The sequence below is a fragment of the Augochlora pura genome, chromosome 5, assembly GCF_028453695.1.
Source record: "Augochlora pura isolate Apur16 chromosome 5, APUR_v2.2.1, whole genome shotgun sequence".
Lineage (NCBI taxonomy): Eukaryota > Metazoa > Arthropoda > Insecta > Hymenoptera > Halictidae > Augochlora > Augochlora pura.
The window spans coordinates 18,394,917-18,408,777 of NC_135776.1; the positions used below are offsets into that span (position 1 = coordinate 18,394,917).

A 13,861-nucleotide genomic window follows, 5' to 3' on the forward strand; every position below is an offset into this window, starting at 1 on the left:
AATAACCCGGTACAGACGGAGGATATTTAATTGATGGTATGTTTGTTACTGGAGTTTATTATTCCAATAACTAATGCATTGGACATGGATGGTAAGTTAAATAATTTTTAATATTTTTATTCAACTTTAACGAATTTTGGGTCATGTGTACTATTAATAGTATGTTGTTGAGTTTATTTAACGCGTTAAGAAAATAGTTCATAACAAATTTAAAAGTAAAGAATTAATTGACACCAAAAAAGTGAATTGTGATATATTATATATAATTTCATCGATAATTAATATAATTAAATGCGATACATAAAGTTGTATTAAATATTAAATTACCAGTGTAAATAATGGAAATATTAAAAAGATATTTAACGTATTTACACTATTCTACAATATTTCAAATAGTAGCACTGTTGTGAATATTATCATAGAATATTATCATAGTTGAAAAAATATTAAAAATACAATATCATTGTTGCAAATATATTTACAATGCTATCTCCATTGCAAAGATATTTAAGACAGTACCATCCCTATTTTAAAGACAAGAATGTAAAAAGGCTATCAATCATAAATATTTAGTATTTTAACTATTGTTATGATCTATATCTCGATTAATTTTAAAAATAAATAAATTGTAATTATATAAGCACTATATATTTTATTTAATCAAACTGTACCAAAAGAAATCTAGACACAACAATGAAATAGTAACAACATGAAATATTAACAACATGAAAACGAACATAATGTGCATAGCTTCGCACCGAATAATTAGTTTTCGAAACCGCGAGGAATTTTTCTAACCGACGCAAAAAACAATAGAACTATTCAAACAAGTCGACTAACCGAAATTCCATAGTCCGATTGCCGGGTTTCCCGCCGCCGACGATTTATTTCGTCGCGACGCGACTTACGTACTCGAAACGGCGAAACAAAACGGCCCGTTTCGTATTTGCATCAACGCACACCCGACCGAGTTGCGTAACTCGACATTACATCGTAAACTTTTTCTACATCCACGACGACGACAACGACGACGACGACGGTGTCTGTCAACTTGTTGCGCTTGCTCGCGAAGACAATACAAATAACTTCTCGGCTGCTCGTGAAACTTACTCTCGCGCGCGTCTGTCGACCCGCGCCGACTACTCCCCTTTGAACCCCCCCCACACTTCGGAAACCCCGCTAAATAAATCGATGGCGACGACGCGGTGTGTTTAACGACGGTGTGTAGCGTAACGAGACTATGGTACGAGGATCTCGCTGGATCGATGGTGATGGAAATAATTCTAGATAATTTCTAGATTACTTTGTCAGAAGGATTCTTTTTTATTTTTAATGTTTTGTAGTATTTAATGTTATTGTGATTATGATGACTGTAATATTATAATTGTATAATTTCTTTGGAATATTGATATGTATTATATTATTTTATATTGACTATGCTATGCTATGCTACAATATATGTACTTATACTATGCTATACTATACTATATTATACGATGCCATTCTGTGGTATGATATGCTGTGCTATACTATAATATACCTATACTATGATATGCTAAGCTATGCTACCATATACTTATACTACGCTATGATATACTATATTATACTGTGATATGCTATGCTATGCTATGCTATACCATATACTATATTATACTGTGCTAGTCTATGCTATGCTGTGCTATGCTATACTATTGTATGGTATGCTATGGTATGCTGTGCTACAATATATTTATACTGTGCTATATTATCATATACTTATACTATACTGTACCATACTATACTATACTATGCTATACTATATTACATTATATAGTGTATAGTGTATTATATTATATTGAATTGTAATGTATTGTATTATAACAACATTACAATTACATAATTTCTCATTAATATAATATTAATTTTATAACAATTTCCCTTTACCATCTAAAATATTCAAATCATATCAACATCTGTATTAAACATATTTTGAAATCTGCTGAAACTCTGTGTACACATTTCTATTATACTTGTATCATACTATACAAACTTATCAGTTTCATTTCTTTGCAAACACAATTTCAATTATCTCCAAAATTAGTCAAACAGAGAAAAAAACTAAAAAAACCTTCTCAGGCCATTTTCAAAATAAGCTTCTCCTATAATAATCCAATAAGACGTCAATCACGTTCTATCCAATCTACTTTTTTCTCGTCGCTCCTCGACACGCTCGAAAGCAGAAAGGAGCAGCGTTGAAGTTCACAAATAATTGATTCGAGACTGTGCGCTCCGGCATCCTTGACCGCGGAAAGAATGAAATGCTCTTTCATTTTCTTCTCTTTTTTTTCTCCGCGTTGCCATTGGGAAATGCTCGCCAGTGGACGATCGCGGTGTAACGAGATCGTGGGTGGTATTTATGTGGCGGTGTGTAATAACGACGAACGCGAGAGGGAGAGAGAGAGAGAGAGAGAGAGAGAGAGAGAGAGAGCCCGTTCCTTGATCGCTGCGACAACGTTGATTGGGGATGATCGAGGCAGCATTTCGGAGGCAGTTCATCACGCCTGCTATCCGGTAGGGCGGTCATTAGAGTTATCCCGATTTATGGCGCAGCTCTGTGACAGAGTAAGCACCGTTCCCGTGTATCCGGACACGGTTAGAGCACTGGCTACGCGTCGCGACCGATGATTCTCGCGACTCCAACAATTAGCGACGCTGTCGAACGCGATAAAAATGATAAGCCGTTTTCCGTTCTGCGAATCCCAGCGTCTCGAGCCAAGGAATTGATTATTTTCCGCGCTGAAATTGTTTATTAACTCAGAATTATACTATGTCATTTATACTGCAAAATATAATATATACTGTAATATAATATTATACTGTAATTTTATTTTAGTATAACATTATACTATAATATTGCACTATGATATTATTATACAATAATATTACTTTACTATAATGTTATACGAAAATATTATAATACACTAGAATATTATACTGAAATATTATTTTACTATATTATCATTTTACTGTAGTATTACACTATAATATCATTTTACTATAGTATTATACTATAATATCATTTTACTATAGTATTACACCATAATATTATTTTACTATAACATTATACTATAATATTATTTTACTGTAATATTATACTATAATATTATTACTATAATATTATTTTTTACATTATTATACTGCTAACATTATTACCATATCAACATAATTATACTACCAGCACAATTAAATTACCATCTCCATCAAATCAAATATCGCAATCTCCAATTCCATAAATTAACTACTAACGCACAAAAAATATCCTGAAAATCGCGTTTCGAGAATCTGACGAAAGAGACGGAAAACTAACTCTTTTTTTTCTAGCAAGCACTTGTCCAAAACAAAGACAGCGGCTTCCTTCGTCGTCGTATCTGCGGAAAAATTATAGGACAAGCTGAATTTCTATAAAACCGTTGGAACACGAGAATTCATGAAACACAATTCGCTTGTTCGAAAGTATTATTCATACTATTTTTCCCGCGGAGCGCACGGGGAGTTAATGCCACTCTAAGCTTTCAGTAGAATTTTTATCACGGCTCGCGCTGTTTTATATGTATATCCAAGGAATACGTCCGTGTGGAGAAAGTCACATTTTTCATCGGGGAATTTATTGGGAATCTGTATCCTGAAATACAGTTCGCGATTTTAAGAGAGAGAGAGAGAGAGAGAGAGAGAGAGATGTTGATTTCTAATTTTATCAAGGAAACTATATAGGAGATTGTGGCGAATTATCGCGGTGGCAAGAGAGCCAGAGGACATCTTAACGGTTCCTAAACGAGGTGGTCACCATCTTTGACAACGAGACAGACCGTTATGCCCATTAGAAAGCCTTTTCCACCTACGATTTTTCTTTCGTCTTGTTATACCATGCCAAGCTCCGTTTGATGGAACTTGCGATTCGAATTCTCTACTTTTTCATCGATTTTGTTCAGTTTGGACTCGGTTTATTAAAATGGAAAATCTAGTTACTTAGTACGAAACGCAATAGTGTTATTAAATCGAAAGAAAGAATTATTTTATTCTTATAAAAAGAAATTGAAAAATTGTTTTATTCTTATCGTATTGTTATTCCACTGTTATTCTATTTAAATATCGTTTTATTACTATTCTATTCTTGTTCGGTTTAAAAACGTTATTTATTCTATTTAAAAATTGTTCTATTATTATTCAATTCTTATTCTGTTGTAAAAGTCCATTTAGTCTATTTAAAAATTGTTCTATTATTATCCTATTATTATTCTGTTGAAAAACTCCATTTAGTCTATTTAAAAATTGTTCCATTATTAACCTATTATTATTATATTTAAAAATTGTTCTATCATTATTCCGTCTAAAAATTCTATTTCCTCCATCCAAAAACTGTCCCATCACACTCCAAAATAATTTTCATTCCCCAAACCCTTCACTATCACATCTTTTCCAACGAACCTACGATTCCAATGTTCCACTCTTGATATCATAGAATTTCTTTCTCCTTCATCCGCCATCCGGGACTAAAATATCAATCCAGCACCGGGCGACGTCACGCAACCGAGGAAAACGAATTCGCCGTTCGCCGGTTTCCGCGTGGATCGCGCGCGCGCGCGCATCCCGGACGGCTGGCTCCCCGCCGCGGCGGCCTTACAGTATTTACGGCGCGGCGTACACCCAGGAGCGTATCCTTTTTCCGACACGTCCGCAAAAAGGCCCGACCTGTTTCCAAAACCTGTAATAAGTCTAAGTAGATCCCTCCACCGCGAGGTGCAAGAAAAAGGCACGCCGTCACGATTCCGCCGGGAGAGAGAGAGAGAGAGAGAGAGAGAGAGAGAGAGAGAGAGAGAGAGAGAGAGAGAGAGAGAGAGAAAGAGAGAGAGAGAGAGAGAGAGAGCGATAGAGAGAGAGAGATAGAAAGAGAGAGAGAGAAAGAGAGATAGAGAGAGATAGAGATAGAAAGAGAGAGAAAGAGAGACAGAGAGATAGAATGCAAGGCGAAGGTGCTTTCACGAGGATATCGGCGAGAGGACAGGTACAAGTCCGACTCTGCCGGCGAAAGAGAGGCTACACGAGCGAGAGCCCACGAAGAGTGCTGGCGGCGGGATCCCGTGGATCGTGGGTAGGGAGTGCCCGCAGGGAGAAACCGTAAAGAGGCTGCTGCTGCCGCTTCACCGCGGACTTTTGCCTCCGCCGTGGCTCGATTAGAAAAGGCGCACCGCAAAGCCCTCTTCCGAGCGTAACCTATCGGTTTCGTCGGTTTCGAAAACAGGATTACCGTGTAACTCGGTCAGGTACACGGGGCTCGCGATACAATTCCACGTTTTCTGGTAGCCAGGCGCGATTCACGTGTGAGAGACATTCGCGGTTATTTTGTGGAATATTTATTTAATGGGGAAGGGGGGGACGATGTTGTTTGAGTGACGGATGAGAGATAAAGAGTGGTGTTTTATTTGACGATATTAATGAGTAATAATATTAATATAACATATGATATAATAGTGTAAATGCAACAAATTTATTATATGTGCTATAAATTAAATACTTTTGCAAACCCAATTGTAGTTTAGTTGAATAACTTATTACCCCAATTAATAACTTACTTATTACTACTTATCTGAATATATATTTTTATTTTCGATATAAAACGACTATATTTTAATATATTTATATATAATAAGTTTCAACGATAGCTAATTGAAAATGCTCTGTTCTGTATCTAAAAGAACACGTAACTGCATTCGCCGCGCGCATATTTTATTCGCGCAGCGAATTGTATGCCTGACAGAGAGCCATATAGTATACGTGTACACCATATAATGACATCATTCAATTATGGCTAATGAGAATTTGGTTAACTACAACCGTTCCGAAGATACGGCTGGCTACGATACGAGCACGCTAAATGCCTCGAATTTCTGCCACAACGAGACAACTTCTTTTACCAAATTTACGAAATTATATGAAACAATGTATGTGTAATATTAGCTTTTATCGAGTTTACGAAATATTTTAGAAACTCTAATTTTATGGTTTATGTGAAACTTTAATTGAAATTAGGGGAATTAAATAATTCTACGAAGAATTCACTATGTCCGAAAGAGCATCATATTGAATTTTTTGAAATGTACGATACTATACTATACTATGCTATGCTAAACTATGCTATTATTTGCTATGCTATGCTATAATATACTATACTATATTATGCTATGCTATGTTTTGCTATGCTATACTATGATATGTTATAATATTCATATAATATAATACTATTTATACTATTATATACTCTGCTAAACTATACTATGCTTTGCTACGCTATGCTATGGTATATTATAATATTCTTATATTATGCTATATACTATGCCATGTTATGCTATATTATACTATGCTATGCTATACTGTGCTATACTATGTTATTCTATACTACACTATGCCATACTATACTATACCATATAAATATAATTGTAGAAACGTTTCTCTGCAGAATTCAAAACATAAAAAATACAATACTATACTATATACATCAGTCACTTATTATATTACAACTTGCATTTACTGTATTAGAATATATTATCATTCTCGAATGATGTTAACAATCCTATCTAGTTTCCTCGATCATTTAAACTTATATAAAAATTTGCAATAAAACTTCTACAATTCTAATTATCATAAATAAAAATATCCCTACTATATTATAACCTATTATTACCCTCATACATTAATCTCATCGAGTTTCTTCAAATTCATCCCCTGTTCCAAGAGATCAAAAATACACCGAAACCATAAGATCATCCAAACTCGAAACTTGCGAACAAAAGTTCGAAAATTCTTCGAGTTTCGCAGCGATAGTAATTCACCGAATAGAACAGGACAACGTTCGAAGTTCCTCCGTTCGTTCGTGGTTCGGTACCGAACGGCATCCGCCGCCTCGGCGACGAGAGGCACCGAATGAAAATCCGCGGGCCGAAGGTGGCAAGGTAGAAAGCCAGGCGCCGGGTAATCGACCACCCTACGCCGCCGATTCTAATTCTGCGTTCAACGATCGCACACACGCTTCCAGGAAGACTCGCCGGTAGAACCAGTAACTGAACGCGCGAGTAGACGACCCAGGAAACTGGACCCTCGTCCAGGAGGAGTATCTCCCTCTCCCTCTCCCTCTCTCTCTCTCTCTCTCTCTCTCTCTCGCTCCCCGGTTACGCCGGCTCCGAGGTTGCTGCACCTTGGTTCTTGCGCTTGTACACTCGGCTCAAACAATTCGTGGTGCATGGGGAACGCGACGGGATCCCCCCCCCCCCCCCCCCCCCTACTTCTGGTACGTACCCGGGGAAAGGATCTCCTTCGCTGGGACACGATTAGGCCCGCGTCGAGGATATTCCTTCTTCTTCTTCTTTCTTTTCTTTTTTTTTTTTCTAACGAAATTCGTAATGGATCGGCACTGACCTTTGCGGTTTTTCAGGGAAAGCGCCGGCAGCTGTTCGATTTAGAGCTAATTTTCAGTCTGCGTATACGGTGGTTGGTATGATTGAATCGACGATTTTAATGTGGTGTAACTCTTCGGAGATTTTGCACTGGTATACGTTGTTATATCGCGTTTTTAAGTTTTCTAATTTATTTACGTATGTTATTATTTATTGTTATGATTATTATTATATATGTATTATTATTGCATTCGAGTGGTGACTAAGGTACTGCTAAGCATTGTTATATTCTGTTTTTAAATCGTTCCTATGTTTTCAAATTTATTAATGTATATATTATATGTAAATATATATAATAATATGTAGAATAATAAATAATAATTATTATTTTTGTGAAATAAGTGTTATACTAGTATAATACTACAGTATATATACAGTTTTATATAATTCTACATGGTTTTATACAGTTGTAGAGAACTATACATATTACACTATACTAAGTACATAGTTTTGTGTAATTTTATATAGCTCTATATAATTATAGGGAACTATATGCAATATTACACATACTTTTATATAACTTTGTATAATTCTATATACTTATACAGAACTATGTACAGTATATTATACTATACATATCTATAAAATAAGATAGAACTATATTCGATAAATATACACAAAACGACATATAACAATATAACCCCATAAAATCGTACAATAAAAAACAATAAAAATCCATATACTTCTCCACCCTTCTCTCCATCCTTACCTAACCCTTCGCACCCTACAGTTCCGTCCTATTCCCACACAATCATAACGCTCAAAATACATCTAAAAAAGAGCCAAAAATTAACCCCAGAAAACCAGCCAACCTCGCCAAAAATTAAAAATAGTCCCGAAAAAACAGTAACTCTCGATGCAGCCCACTTACCTGACGATGGTAAAAAGAAACCGTCGAACCTCGCGCGGCGGTTCGCGCGCGCGCGCGCGCGGCGCGAAGAAAGGCGCCCCGTGTAAGGAGATCCGGCGGGTAAAAGGTGTCGCGGAACGAACCGGGGTGGCCGGGAAAGGGTGGTCCGAGGGTCGGAGGACCGCGCACACTACTTTCGTTTCACCAAGTATATAGACACGGTGGAGCAGAGAGAGGCGCGGCGATAGAGAAGCGCGCATGGGGTACGCGGCGGCGACGAGGGTTCCTGGCCTCCGGCGAGCGGATGCCAGCATTGCAAAAGCAAAGCGGCGCGCGGACGGACGGAGAGGGAGGGACGGGGAGGGAGGGAGGGAGGGAGGGGGGCACGCGCAAACCCCGGGTAGGTTGGCTAGAAAGCCGGTTACCAAACCCAATCCCACCGGCATCGTTCCTGAACTCTCAGGCCGGCCGGCCTGAACCTGAAATCAGTCGCCGGCCAACCACCACCACCACCACCATCACCACCACCACCACCCCACCCGGCAGTTCGTCCTCTCCTCATTCTTTCAACCGCTCTTCCCGCAAAAGGAAACTAATACCCGGCCCCGGCGACTTCCTCTTTTTCTAGCCGCCTATGCACGCGGCCGGCGCAACAAAATTCACGGACGAGCTGGCGCACGCCCACGGCTCCTCGCCGCTTCCCATCCGCCCCCCTCCGCCACCCTACGCCTCCCTCTATACCTCTTTCGCTTTTTCTCTTTCTTGCTTCCTCTATCCTTCTTTCTCTCTCTTTATCTTTCTCCACCCATTTCGTTCTCTCTGTCACGCTTTTTCTCTCTTCCTTCGTCTCTCTCTCAACCTCTTTAATTCTCTCTCTCTCTCTCAACCTTTTTAATTCATTCTCTTTAATTCTCTCTCTGTCTCTCTCTCAACCTTTTTAATTCATTCTCTTTAATTCTCTCTCTGTCTCTCTCTCAACCTTTTTAATTCATTATCTTTAATTCTCTCTCTTTCAACCTTTTTAATTCATTCTCGCTCTCTCTCTCATTCTCTCCCACACTATTTCTCTCTCTCTCTCTCTCTCTCAACCTCTCTCACATTATTTTCTCTCCCCCCCTCTCTTAACAGCTTTAATTCTCTCTCTCTCTCTCTCTCAACATCTTTAATTCTCTCTCTCTCTCTCTCTCTCTCTCAACATCTTTAATTCTCCCTCTTCCTTCCTCTCTCTCTCTCTCTCTTTCTCTTTCGCTTCGCTTCTCTCTCTGTATTTTTCTCTTACCCTTCGCGTCTCTCCGTTTCCCTTCGCTTCTCTATTCGCTCGGCTCGGTTCCCGGTTTGCACCGTCAACCACCGTGCTCGCCTGCGCGACCGAGAATGTTTTATCTCGTCGTCGCTGCTGGCACGCTACACGCTGGGACGCCGCGCGCGGCCACCGAGGACAGGGATGCATACATACATACATACATACATACATACATACATACATACACACAGCCACAGGGCACCGAGGAATTCGGAAGTCTTCGGGCTGAAGAGACTCGCGGTCCTGGTCATTGACGGCGTTAATAGGATCGTTCGGGTGCCTGCCATTCAAGGGGGGAATAGTGATGCCGGTGTGTCCATAGCGTATCGATAGTTTGTATCGATATGGAATGGTAAAGCAGATATGCGAATATTTTGATATTCTTTATTTGTTGCATTGGAATTTAAACGTGGGGTGGACGAATCTTGGTTATCGTGTTTTAAGCTGTGTCTGGAGGTTATATGGTTGTTTATTGAAATTGTTTATTGATTTTAGTGCCTTGGGATTTAAGCTCGCGGTGGACAAATCTTGGGAACCGAATTTTAAGGATATTTGTTGAATAATATTATGTTGTGGAATGTTCTGATATTTTTACAAAATTCGTAATGTTGTAGCAGTGGTTATATTGTTACTAGTAATATTTAATTAATTGGCATAGGACTCTCTACTTATGACTTAGAATATGTGAAGAATTTATGAGATAATAAAATGATTTATAGTTTTATTAAGTTATATATAGTTTTATATCGTTTTAAAGAACTATATATAGCTTATATTATAGTATATAATACTATAGTATATGTATACATCGTTTTATATAATTCCATATAGTTGTACATAATTATACAGAACTATAAATACTATACTATATTATATACGTAGTTTTCTATAATTCTACTTGCTACTATACAGTTATAGAGAACTATATGTATAATTATACTATACCATATACATAGTTTTATACATAATTCAATATAGAATATGATTCGAAATAGTCAACAATATGAGTCAAATATGACTCAAATATAAGAAAGAACCAATAAAAATTCAGACTCAGTAAACAATCCCTCACAATTTTATAAACAATATAGAATAAAGTCTAATGCATCAACTAGGTTAGATTGCGCCAAGATTTCGTTTCGTCTCCTCAGCTTTCATCGTTTCAACGATCAGTTTCTCAGTTATTAATTTCTTTTTAAATGTCACGTACCATCGCTACGCAGTAATAACGTGTTACCTGAGTTCGCACCTTGCGTGTGCGAATACAAAAAAAGAAACAGAAAAATCGTAATGGACATTTTAACGACAATAATAAACAGTCTTCTTTTTAAAAAAAAAACGTAGCTGCCGCCGCGTTGTTCTACTAGCCTCGAAATCGCTTTCAGGGTAACTTTACTCGGTGGCACTTGTTGTCCTCAATTACGTGTAATTCATTAACGGGTTATTTAAAGTCGGCACACGACCTATATATATATATGGCACACGAGAATGCGAACGTGTCACTAATTGGGAATTTTTTTTTTTTATTGCGCCGCGGTTCGAGTGTTTCGTTGTTGCCGGATGTGTTAAAAGAGAGTTGTGGATTATAGTGGTCCGACGAATTTTTTGATTCGACGTAGAACTAACAAGTTTGGAATAATTATTATTAATAAGTGGAGACGATTTTATATATTGCGTTTTATACTATGACAAGCATAGTCTAATAAAATTGTTCATCATGTTTTTTGGGACGAAAAATGTGTGAAATTTTCTGGTTAATTATATAATGTTCATAGTTCATAATTTTTAAAATTATGCGTTTATTAATATTAATAATCTTCCATCGCTTTTAACAGGCAATATTTCTACTTTTAACAAAACTTATTTTCCCTGTCTGCTAACGACGAGTTAATTATTTGCTAGATATAGTTTTGCTAATTACATAATACAAGACAGTTCTATTTATATAATGAACAATAGGATTTTTTAATGAAACTTGTCTCGTTCAGTTATTTTTTAGATCTCATTATTTAATGTAATGTTAATATCCAGATCTTCAATAGTAATATTAAATTGATATTCATTATATCATGTCACTATAAGATATTATATAATATAGCATAGTATAACATAATATAGCATAAGATAACCTAAGATAACATAATATAGCATAAGATAACCTAAGATAACATAATATAATATATTATGGGATAATATAGCATAAGATAACCTGCGATAATATAATATAATATAGCATAATATAACCTAAAATAACCTAAGACAAAATCTCCAATAAACTGAAGCAACGCAGCACACCTGCGTGTCAAATTCACTCAGCCGCCGTGCAACTCGTTATTCAACCTGCGCATAACTCAACAATTTAGCGGAATTGATTATACGTTCGATACACATTGCAGCAGCGACAAGTGTTTATCACTTTCTCGGCCAGGCGTACGCGTAATTCGGGCATCAACAGATAAAACCAAGTTGCAACCATAAAATACGAAGAGATAACGAACCCTTTCCCTCTACCCCCGCGCCGCCGTCGCCGCGGTTCACACTTCGGTAGCAACGGGTTTTATCTGATAAGTTTGAAAGGTAACATCAGTCCCGGTTAACAAGATAGTGGACAAATTATGAGCGCGACGTGCCTGATCATGCGAACCCCGGGCTCTCCGAGGCTTGTTCCAGTAGTCGCAACTCGAAATGAGTTATCGGGATCGTTTAAAATTTTTGTAGGCCTGCCGGGTTGTTCGTTAATAAGCAATTTCCTGTCGCAATTGAACGGAACCGGGAAGCGTTTCTTGTTTCGAAAGCTTTAATTAATTCGGAACAACTTGTTCGATAATCTTTATAACGTTAAATACACGTGAGGTGCTTTTTTTCTTCATTTTCTTTTGTTGTACGTTTTACAATTTGTTATTGGGAAGGGTGGATATTATTTTGTAGGAAAATTACCCCTAATTTAATATTGATTTTTAATGGAATAATTAGTTATTATAGAATTTTATTCAATTCAACTTTACAATTTTTGTTGATATACACTAACATTCATGGTATATACTTCATGCAAAACTTATTAAAGTATGCTAATTTATACTAATCCAATTAGCTAAGAAAATAATTCACAGTGATTGTGTTTAACGCGTCGAAAGAAAGGAAAATTGGGGAACGGTGGAAAAATGGCTGCGTTTCGTTTGGACAGTGTAATTACAGCTGTTAGAGAGACATGGAGGTATTTTTGCGCCAGGTCCTCGTCCCGTCAACTCCCGTCCGCGGCAAGGTACTAATTTCATCATAAAACACGAAGTACACAGTATATCATCTTCTTTTCAAATACGGTACACCGTAACGGTATCGGCGGAGCTAGGAAGAGCGTAAACATCGCAAAAAATACCGAGTATTTAAGGTCGGATAGAGAGACCAATTTACGGGGTTAGGAGCGATCACAGCTGGTAGCCGGTTGAATTATTTATTGACATTAACTGCCCCGACACTTAAACATCCGACGCGAACGGACACGCACTTCGGGCACTATGTCAGTTTCTACGTTACTGGTCTAAAGAACATTATCTTGAAACCTGCTCAAACATTGTTGCAAAATTCGTAACGTTGTAGCAGTGGTTGCACTCTTATCAGCAACCTTGGATCAATTAGTATAGCGCTTAATGAGAGGAGAATTTTTGAATCGAAGTGTATAAATATTGTAGCAATTATAATTAAATTATTTTTGCGACGTTTAAGTTATAAGATTATAAGATTGTAACAGTATAAATATTATAATTATCGCTGCGAAGTTAAATATTGTTATAATTATTGAAACTAGCGAAATATTGAAACTAATGAAACTATTGAACTAATCGCGAACCTAAATTTCTATTAGAATCGAGAGAGAATACTATTATAAATAAAAGATTTAGTATGTATAAAATAAAATACTGAACTAGTGATATAAAAGAAAATATTGAACTAGTGATATAAAATAAAATATTGAACTAGTGATATAAAAGAAAATATTGAACTAGTGATATAAAAGAAAATACTGAACTAGTGATATAAAAGAAAATATTGAACAAGTGATATAAAATAAAATATTGAACTAGTGATATAAAATATAATATATAAAATAAGATATTGAACTAGTGATACAAAACAGAATATATAAAATAAAATATTTCACTAATAATACAAAATAAAGCATATAAAATATGATATTGAACAAGTGATATAAACTAAAATATT

At 36.8% G+C, this 13,861-nt stretch overlaps 1 protein-coding gene across 3 annotated transcripts in view; it reads right to left on the minus strand.

Moving 5' to 3' along the window:
* Positions 1 to 13,861, minus strand: part of LOC144469767 (nucleolar protein 4-like) — a 154,095-nt gene that overhangs the window by 17,715 nt on the left and 122,519 nt on the right. The gene's annotated exons all lie outside the window — the stretch shown is intronic.